Raw genomic sequence first — 10,291 nt, 5'->3', positions numbered from 1 at the left:
AGTTTCATATCATGAGAATTGTGAAGTTGAAGAATAAACTGAAGATAATGTCAAGTATAATTTTAGATTTATAGTATAAGGAGTGCAAGTCTGGTAGGAAAGATAAGTACTGTAGAATCGCTTCTCCTTGACATATTATCGGTTCAATCTCTTTTAAAAGATAACCTACTAAAACAACCTTTTTTTGTCTTTACAGAGTTAACTTTTAGCAAAAGCGTTCTCTATGGGGAGAGTCAATCATTAAATATAACGCATTTCTAAAGTACTATAAAAAATGTCGGTGCCCTTTTCAGCCTAACAAGAATATATTCGAACGAAATATATATTTAACGTAACATCAGTTAAGTAATATCCAATAAGCGTAATCAATGTTATTATAATTGTTCTTGTTGCAGTTCAGTATCACGAGCCAAAAAATTGTGTTTTCCGAGGGCGACTACACAGATGAGAGATGAAAAGTGTTTGAATTGAATTTTACCTCAACGTTTCACAATCTTCTGACGTAGTTAAGCTGAAAGAAGTTAAACTGTGACAAACCAAACCTTGCAATTGTGTATGTCTGATGAGCAATGGTAATAGAGCACGAACGCGAATGTATGGTGTGGCGTATCTATAAATTATTCTCTTTAGAGCAAGTTTTATTGGAGTGTGGTTTACCCAAGACCAAAGTAACAATACAATGGCAAATCATAACCACCGAAAACCACACAATGAACCAATGATAGCTCACAGCAAATCCACGTAACCGTTGCCAAGGGCGGGAAAATTCACGTGACCAATGGGTGATTGGTATTGGATTTTCATCTGATTGGTTGAGTACGCGACGCGAGGTTTTTTAACCAATCACAGAGCACAGTAAAGTTAAACTAAAGCAATTCCGGATTACTTTCCACACTCAAATGAAAACCGCCCTAATGTAATTCTTATAAAATGGAGACACGTCAGACAGAAGTCATCAAAGAGAAGAATTTATTTCTCACGATTACATTAAATGCATTTCTCGTAAATGAAGTTATAACATTATCCTTTCCCCCCAAAGTGAATGTGTAAATGAGTAAATAAAAGAACGATCGAATGAACGGACGGACGGACGGACGGACCAACAGAGGAACTAACCGGGGGAGAGTCCATCACACCAACGCACGAACGAAGGTACAAACGTTTATCACCTGAACCAATCTTGAGCTTGGTAAGTTTCAGTAAATAATGGAATTTCAAGATTTTGAAGCATTTCCACTGATCCTTCTGTTGGTATGTAACCCATTAACATCATCACATCACGGCAGTATCGCTCGATCACATTCACGTGACAGGAATCTGCTAAAAGTCGCCACTTACTCAGGACTTCCGACGAATTTCTTACGGACAGACACGGGCCTTTTCCTTTCTTTCTCTAAATCATTTATGCTAGGCTGAGTCATCTTTACGACCCATTGTTTGATACTGTCCAGCAGCTCAAGTCCAGCGAATTCATATAAATGGTTTAAAACCTTAAATGGTTCAACTGTCAAGTCTTCATATCGCACCAATGTTACAAGACTGCGAAGAAATGGCTGAAAATTTTTCACTAAATAAAGGTTCTTCTCAGTCATTTCACAATGAGAGTAGGTAAACTGCCTCATCGACGGCCTTGTCCTTTTGTCAAATTCCTTGAAAAATGACATTTTCCGTGAAGAAATTACAAGTGGTCTAACATCACGTACCAAATGAATAACTTTGCATTCAATTCCCGCTACTTCACATACTTCAAAAAGCTTCTCAATCGATTGACCTGGAATTCTTTCCAAAAGTAGCTTATAAACAATTGTATCATGTACCTCGCATGAATGTTCGAGGTCTTGTTGCTCGACAGGCGAACAAAGTTCTTTTTTCCATCTAGGGTCTGCTTGTTCGTATTTACAAAACGGTGGTGAGCTCAGCACTCGGCTATTAACTCGATAAAAGCGACCAATATGCCTTGTTGCATTACCTACACTAAAGTCACACTGGAAAATGTGGAGAAGAAAATTCATGGCAAACTTGTCATAATCTCTGCCATGTATAGGTAATCTCTGAACCCCATGCAATGGCTCAAAGACATAAAACACTTCAGGATGTTTGTTGAAAATGTCTGCAAGAAATGTAGAACCGGATCTACCATGAGCAACAATCAATAAAACCTTCCGCTTTTTCCTCTGAGGCTCTGTCAAAATCTTTGTTGGATCATCGTAGGGATGCACGGTTTCTCTCTCCAGAAGACCCTGAGGTGTTGTTGGCGTGCGGAGTAAGATTGTTCTTTTGACAATGTCTTGTCGCGGCGACACTTCAAGAAAAGTAAAATATAAACCAGTAGAAACGAGAGAGAAGATAAACACCAGGCTGAAGACACGTTTAATCCTGTCACATCCAACCATTCTTGTTCACTGCTTGCAAACTTTTCTTAGAAGCATTCCGACAACCAATTCTAGAATGAAAATGTAAAGAAATTTATAATCACCATTAAGATGTATTCGCTAAATATATTCAAATATTAATTTAACAGAGAATCATGTCAAAGCTGCATTGATCGGCTTGAATTTAATGTTTTTATTGTTATGAGTTTGATGAAAGCGTGATCGGTGAAACCTCACGTGATCACTAGTATAGTAACTAGTCTTCCTTCGACAATTCACTTAATGTATTCATCTTGTTGTAGACGCGTTTCGCGTACGAGCGAAGGTAATTAGTCATAATTTTAGCACCGTTTTTTTTTTCAAAAAATGCATCACAATTCCTTGTGATAGTGACTTTTCAAAATTCGTGCACGAAACCTAGAATCTTGAAAACGAGACTGTTGAGCTACATCCTTTCAATTTATGTGTTCACGTCTGTGTCATTCGTTGACACTGTCACACAGTTGTACAAACAATCTAAAAGCCATTAAAGGCTGGTTTTCATTAGCGATGGGGTCGAAGTCGTAAGCGGAGTCATAATGATTTATTTGCCAAGTCTTCAGATCACACTACTGTTACATGACTGCCAGTAGCAATCTGAAAATGCAACATTTTTGTTTACTTTAAAAATGGCAGAGAATCTGTGGCCAACGTATTAATTTGAACTGAAACAGCAAATGAGAATCGAGTAAGGAAAGAAGTGAAAATGTTCACGTGACCGCCAGGTGTTAAAAGCTTTTTCACAAATTAGTTTTCACCAGGTCTCTAGACTCATCAATAGAAAATTGCCCTTATTCCTTTTGCACGTTAAAAATTGGATCAAGACTACCGAAGCGCGTTGTCGATTTCACTAAATGACCAGTAAGTTTAATTGAAATACCTTAGATATTATGACAGATTTGTAGCACTGATCTCGTGAGAAAACACAAGATCGGAATCACCAAGGTGACATGTACAAGAGTTTGAAATTTGCAAAACAATGGCAATTTCTTTTCAAGCAGTGAACAGCCGATTTTAAATTTTTCATTGATTTGCTTACACCGATAATTTACTAAAACCGATTCAACACATAGTATTGAAGTATTAAATTTCTCATCCTTCTTTTTAAAAATAATGTAAACTTAACGATATTGTTGTTTGCTCTTTGACGATGAAAAGAGGAGTAATTCTTGACTTCAGAATCAATATTATAATACTCTTGATTGTAAATGTGTTCTCTGTTTGACTGTTTACATGACATTTTCCTTGAAGTTTTAATAGCACGGACTTGCATGTTTTTACCAAGATACATCAGCTAGCGAATAACATAAAATAATCTCTCTACATAGATGCAACACCGACATTTGATACTCTATTACATATGTCTTATTTTAACAAAAATATTCCCCGTGAGCTGAGCCGCAGTGAGTTTAAAGTTCGGACTGTCGTCATGAAAAGAAATATTTAGATTTGGTGAGGCATAAATTAATCTAAAAGATGCTTCAATTTTTTGAGTAAATGAGGAGTCTTTTCTCAGATTAAAAATAGTGTTAAGGCAGCAGATGGTTGAAAAAGCACACTAAATTATCTGTGTGCGGAGGACGGTTTCAGGTCGTCCTTTGTTATCAAACAGGGAAAGTCATTTCTTATACTCACTTCTTTCCTTAAAACGAATCCACGATCGCTCGGTTTGTACCCCAAAAGTTTACAACGGTAACACCAGCGTAAGATTTTTCTTTCGTGTGTCATGGCTGCAATATGTTGAGTATTTATTCGTTTACTTCAGTTGAGGAAATAGAAGCCTGCGTCATAAACTCTTCATTGGCTAACTCAGTGTAACAAGCGTGCGGTGAACCATTTATTCATGCATTTCTTTTGACCAATCATATCACTGCACATATCAGGCAATGGCTTTTTTCCCGCCGCGAAAAAGTTCCTGAGAGTTGAGGATAAGATACAAAAAATAATAATTGGAGAAATATTGGGTCCCTGGCTGAGCAAAAACTGCATCTTTGGATCATTATCGTGGGATGAATTTTTAATTTTTAAAATTCGTGTTGCTGCTGAAAGAGATCGCGAAATGTAATTTGTTCGACTAAAATATAACAAGCTTCCGTTCTTGGCGATGTCATTTTGGTTAGTTGTCGTCCTTTTTACAAAACGATTTGGGGTTCAATTTAAAACTCGCGTTAGATTTTCTACAAAGCTTGAACGGTTGAGATCCGTTTCTGAGCAGAATTTTCTTCTCTACGCTACAATAACTTCAAAGTTCGACTTTTAATCTGAAATTATCATTATTTTATATCCCAGCTCTTTTGAAGGAAAAGATAATTTGTGGCCAGAATCCTTATGCAATTACGAGAGTTCGCTATCTATGCGACTAAAGGTGGATATCCAGTGACGCGTAATTTTTTACGCGTGCGTAAAAAAATTTAGAGACCATAATGTATGAACGACTTGCGTAAACGTGTACGCAAGTCGTTCATACATTGTCTCTAATTTTTTTCACGCACGTTAACGTACGTAAAAAATTACGCGTCATTGGAAATCCAGCATTATGGTATTATCGGACATGTCACGACTACGCAGCTCGTCATGCGTTCCTCCCGAGGATTCTCGAATGAATTACAATAATGCAGTGTAATTTATCATTTGTTTCTGACCTATACCTTTAGCACGCTGTCTGGTGAAAGAAGAAGACATTATCCACTGCCCAGCACAGGTTGTAGCTGCAACTGCTTCGGAATTCCGCTTGATTACAGCACAATCATACGGCTCGTTAAAAAAGAACGACTTGGAATAAGATTACAACTCTTTGCAACCGGTTCCGATTCATCTTTGTTCTGTAAATGAACGCACGCTGTAATGATCTGCCAGCTATCGTCCGTCTTATCAACATATTTAGCTTTTTACTGACATAATCAACATCTCATGCATTTCAGTACACTGGTAGAAGTGCAACTCAAACAATCAGTGGCTGTGTTTTTCTGCCAAAGTACGTAACAGACACACCAAACATAACTTCATTTGAATTACCCATTATGCAAGAAATGTATTTTCATGCAAACTACGTATAATAAAGTTCAAAACATTTTTAACCTCTTTATATATATGAAAATAAAGTTCGCACACATGATTTTCCCGTGTGCGTGCTACTGACTGAATACGGTAAAATTTTTATAGCTTTGGCCCAGGGGGGGTACTTGCAGTATACATGACGGGGGGGTCCGACGGAGCTTCATATTGCGAACCCAAAAAAATACACGAGCCTGAAATTTTACACCCAAAAAAATACCTGGACCAACAAAATTTTCTATCCCAAGAAATACAAGACCTAGCACCTTGATACTGATTTATTCACTCAAACAGACTTTAAGAGCTAAAAAAATACATGACAGATCTCTCGACCCAAAAAAATACCGACGGTGTAAATTTTCAACCCAAAAAAATACGTCGGACCTCTCCGTCATGTATACTGCAAGTACCCCCCCTGGGAGCTTTGGTTAACTAATTCCCTTTGCCTTAAACAAACACGCGGGACGGATTTGTTTTGATTCATTATGGTTTGGTTTGTATTTCTGTTATGGTGCATTTCAAACATCTGCCTGGTAAGGAGCACCTGGTACTACTTAAACATCTCACGGATAGCAGTTCATCTACATTTGACGTTCAATGAACGTTAATGTACATGAACTGTTCATTTAGCCGTGCTCCAGCCCGTGCTATGAAGCGACATGTCGGTATATAGGGAATTGGGTAACACAACATCCCGGGGGGGGGGGGGGTACTCGAAAAAGTTTTGTACGGGGAGGCTCCGCCCGGAGATCCAACCCCTTACCCTTTTATATACCATTTTGATAGAAAAGGTACCCCTTTTGTATACCTTTTATTGCAAAAAGACACCCCTTTCATATACCTACACAACATCACATTTACCTAAAACGGGAAGTTTTCTTGTCATTTTTATGTAGCGCTTAATAAATTAAGACGATACAGCCAAAAGTTGCGTCTGCTCGGAATATTTAATGTAAAGACCTTTTTAAATATCATTATGGCAGATTTCCCTACCCTTTCATATACCTAAACTTGTGAAATCCCTACCCTTTTATATACCTGGAGCCTGAAAAAGGTACCCCTTTCGGGCGGAGCCTCCCCGTATAGGCCATTATAGGGAGTACCCCCCCCCCGGGCACAACATCACGTAGCCAAAAAAACAATACAAATAATGTTAAACAACAGTTCAAGTAAAGCACTTCTGTCCGAATCGCGATGAGAGATCGCTTTAGTCTATCAAAAGTAAACGAGCAAAATTACGCAGCTTTTTTAAACTTTACTACAAAACTATCTACGTCTGAATGTGCGAGAGAAAGTTCAACGTGAACAAGTACAATAAGATGCCGATTGGCACCAAGAAATTTGCATTGAATAAGGCATTTTAAAGTACCTTTTGACAGCGAACAAGAATAACCCGCAATCTTAAAGTAAATTTGTAATACAAGTGTTGTATGTTCACCTGGCTTCCTTGTCCTGCCTTGGTGCAGTAATGCGATCACTATCCTTGAATTTGCTGCCGAACTGTTTCGTGGAGCGTCGAGATTAAAGTGCAAAGCGGAAATAATCATCAGTGCGTTAAAAATAAACGATTCTTGTTTATTATTGCGAGGCAGCAAACCGTGACGCCTTAACAAAACAAATTAAAATTGCCTTCATTCAAACTGTCTTAGCTAAGTTGTTAGGGTGCAACGTTCTCGAATATAAGTAGATGGGAAAAAATATTTCGAAATGCTTTCTAATAAGTACCAATAATATGACTTCTTCATAAGGTAGATTTTGTGCGATTACAAAGCGAGTTTTGTATTGTAACAGGCGTCTCGTGTACCGCTCATTGCATGCATTTCTCTTGAAAAGCGCTTAGTAAGCAATGCTAAAGTTTTTTTCAGCCATGAAAAAAGGGCTCTCCTAGCCAAAGACAAAGAAAGGAAGTGTCGGTTGAAAAGAGCGCAGGTTACGCCTCAGTCTTTGAGGTATAGAGCATGCGCCTCAAGCAGCGTATATGGAACGCATTGAGGTGTCTTTTCCATCTGGAGTGATACAGATTTTAAGACTTATTACCATACAAGAGAGTGCTAACTACACATTGTTTTATACACCGCCAATTTGTTGTGCTCTGCCACCTTGCTGTTGGGCCACTTATCTCCTGTGATTTCTCCAAGCTGATTGTCAGCCCGGAAAACTTGCAGGTTTCTGCGAAGCGATCTATGAGCCGCTGCGGACAGCAAAGAAAATCCAAAGATGTTGGCGGCAAGGACGCAGCTCTAGCTGCTACTACAGATGTAATTCTGAGGTCGTGGTTCCAGTGGCATTCCTCATGTCCTGTAGGAGTGAGTTTTTTCTCCTATACAGGCGTAGGAGTCAAGAAGCTCATACATCAGAGTTTCCTTTGCGTCCTTGATGATTTCAGCGGGGGTGCAGAGGTCAAACAATAATGAGCAATACAAACATCAAAACACAGTTTGGTTTCCATGACACTAAGAAATAAAGAAGGAACCCGATTACCCGGGTGGGGGGGTACTACCATATAAGGGCTTTATGGGTATGTGCCGCTCAACAGGGTATACTTTTTGCCTCTCTGACCTGGAACAGGGTATAGAATTCAGCCTTTTGACTCTGGAACAGGGTCGAATTTTCCCCAGAATCCTGATTAAACACGATCAAGTTTAGCTATGAAACTCCGCTCTTCTCATCGCTTTATCTCCGAGCCACAGACGAAGTCAGGTGAGCGCTTTGTGATGTACGCCAGTGTTTTTATATCTATCTACATATATTTACATTGTGGATATTGTCTGGAACAGGGTACCTCTTTTGCAATATTTGTCTGGAACAGGGTCGCAAATTCAGCTTTTTTTCTCTGGAACAGGTCCAGAGTCTCAGAGACTCAGCGGCACACCCCCGTAGTAAATTTTAGGGAGTACCCCCCCCCCCCCCACCTCCCCGAGCCCGATTATGGATTCATTCAGTACCTTCCACTTTGCACCGAGCCTACCATATGTAAAGCAACATGTTCATGAGTCGTTCATCCAGTGTTGCGCTTTGTCAATTTCAGTAAATAAAAGGGATTTCAAGATTTCGAAGCATTTGCACTCATCTTTCTGCTGTTATGTAACCCTGAGATCAATAACATGATTGTTGTATGCATACAGATAATTTTTTAGGAAGGTTAAATTATTTGGATCCATGTTTACCATCACAGAGAATGCCATGTGATCTGCGAACAGTTACCAGGACATGATATAATATGCAACTGCTGCAGAACAAAAGACATTATTATAATAACTTTATTGCAAAAAGAGAAAAGAAATGCAAAAGGGTGTCAGCAGGGAGGGACATAATCCTCATATAAAGCTGATCCCAAATAAAAATAACTTCTTCTCTATTAATCTCTTCTCAGTTCATCTGGAAACAAAAAAAAATCTATAACATAGATGTAAACGTTTAAGACCAGAAAAGCATCCTTGCACAATACTACACTGTTTGCTTTAACAGCAGGATGTCATTTTCGGTTTAGAGCACAGAACCTTTCATGAATAAATTCATGAACAACCTTCTGTAGCAGGTGTTATTTTCTAAAAGATTAACTGTCTGAATTTTCAACACTGATATCGCTAAAAATTAACAAACATTTTGGCAGATGATGAAAGAACATGATCACTGTCGTTTTACTAACAGATTGCGTTTTACGATGTTATTCCAAGTTACTGAAGTACTGATTGCGGACAACGCAATTTTGTGTGTAAATTTTCAACTCAATCTGACCTAGTGGTAGATCAAAGCTATCCTCTTTCGTGTTACGACAGGAGGCCGATTTTGTAATTTCAAGACTCGTTGGAAGTTACTGGCTTCTAAAGGAGTCAAAATGTGAAAATAAGACTTTCAATCATTTTTAAAAAAAGGTTGTCAGTTGAACTGATTCCAGTAAAATTCTACTTCTGTCATGACAGAATACAATGCAATAGGCTTACCTTCAACGGAATATCAATTCCGGAAACTCTATCCACGACGAATTTTTGGACACAAAATTGCAGGTCTTGCTGCTTTCGAAGATCACTTAGTCAGTTATGTATGACAACATCAAGCACTGTTCAAATTTGTGAATCGATAACTTGAGACGTTCAAGTGCACGAGCTGTAAAGCGGTGAACCAAATCGAAAAATGAATTTTTTCTAATTAATTATTAAGAACTTTAAACATCCTTCATGAATATTTCGCGCATTGTCGGCATCAGTTATTAACGGTTCGTGCATAGTCACATACAAACATAATAAAAGCACAAAAAATTGCGACAGTAGAGCTGTATCCCTCATTTTCAAGTTTTCAGACATTTACATCATTCCAAATGACTGAGCTAAATCTTTAAGTTCATCAAAGTCATGATGAACTGACTTTCCAGGGCAGAGTTTCCTCCAGTTTTATCAAACAGACTTTCGCCAAAGACTCGTAGTTCGTCTTTGAGCTTGTTAACATCATTCTTAAGTTCAGTTAACTTTGCAATATTCTCTGATAAAACCCTTACATCACCAGGCTTTGGAAGATATGAAGGGTCTAAATACTTTCCACAACCAGCCAAATTGTCCCCTCTAGCAAAGTCAAGCTGTTTCTGCATTAATCTCATCTTTATTGTTGTCTCGTATTGTCTGCTTTTTTCTTCCATGAATAGCTTTCGCAGAGAATTGCACCATGGGATACTATTCGAACGTCGTCTGGATGTGGAATATAACTAAGGGATATTTTTTCCATGGTTCGGGGCCAAGGGCTTTATCAGTCCACTTTAGGAAGGTTGGGAACTTTTTATCTTGCTTTAAACCAGTTTCTGCTGGCCCAGTTGCTTCTTTGGTCTTGCGTAT

The 10,291-nt window shown here is 38.5% G+C and overlaps 1 pseudogene across 1 annotated transcript; it reads right to left on the bottom strand.

Annotated features, from left to right (window-relative positions):
* Positions 1-952: 952 nt before the first annotated feature.
* On the bottom strand, positions 953-8,372 carry LOC144646723 (carbohydrate sulfotransferase 5-like; annotated as a pseudogene). The gene is made up of 2 exons (XR_013569471.1): positions 6,904-8,372; positions 953-2,443 (listed from the first exon to the last, which is right to left on the bottom strand). The product of XR_013569471.1 is annotated as a carbohydrate sulfotransferase 5-like (transcript).
* Between the last annotated feature and the right edge of the window lie 1,919 nt (positions 8,373-10,291).

Source organism: Oculina patagonica, chromosome 3 (assembly GCF_052425735.1).
Source record: "Oculina patagonica isolate OP01 chromosome 3, crgOcupat, whole genome shotgun sequence".
Taxonomy (NCBI): domain Eukaryota; kingdom Metazoa; phylum Cnidaria; class Anthozoa; order Scleractinia; family Oculinidae; genus Oculina; species Oculina patagonica.
This window is presented reverse-complemented; position numbering and strand designations above follow the sequence as displayed.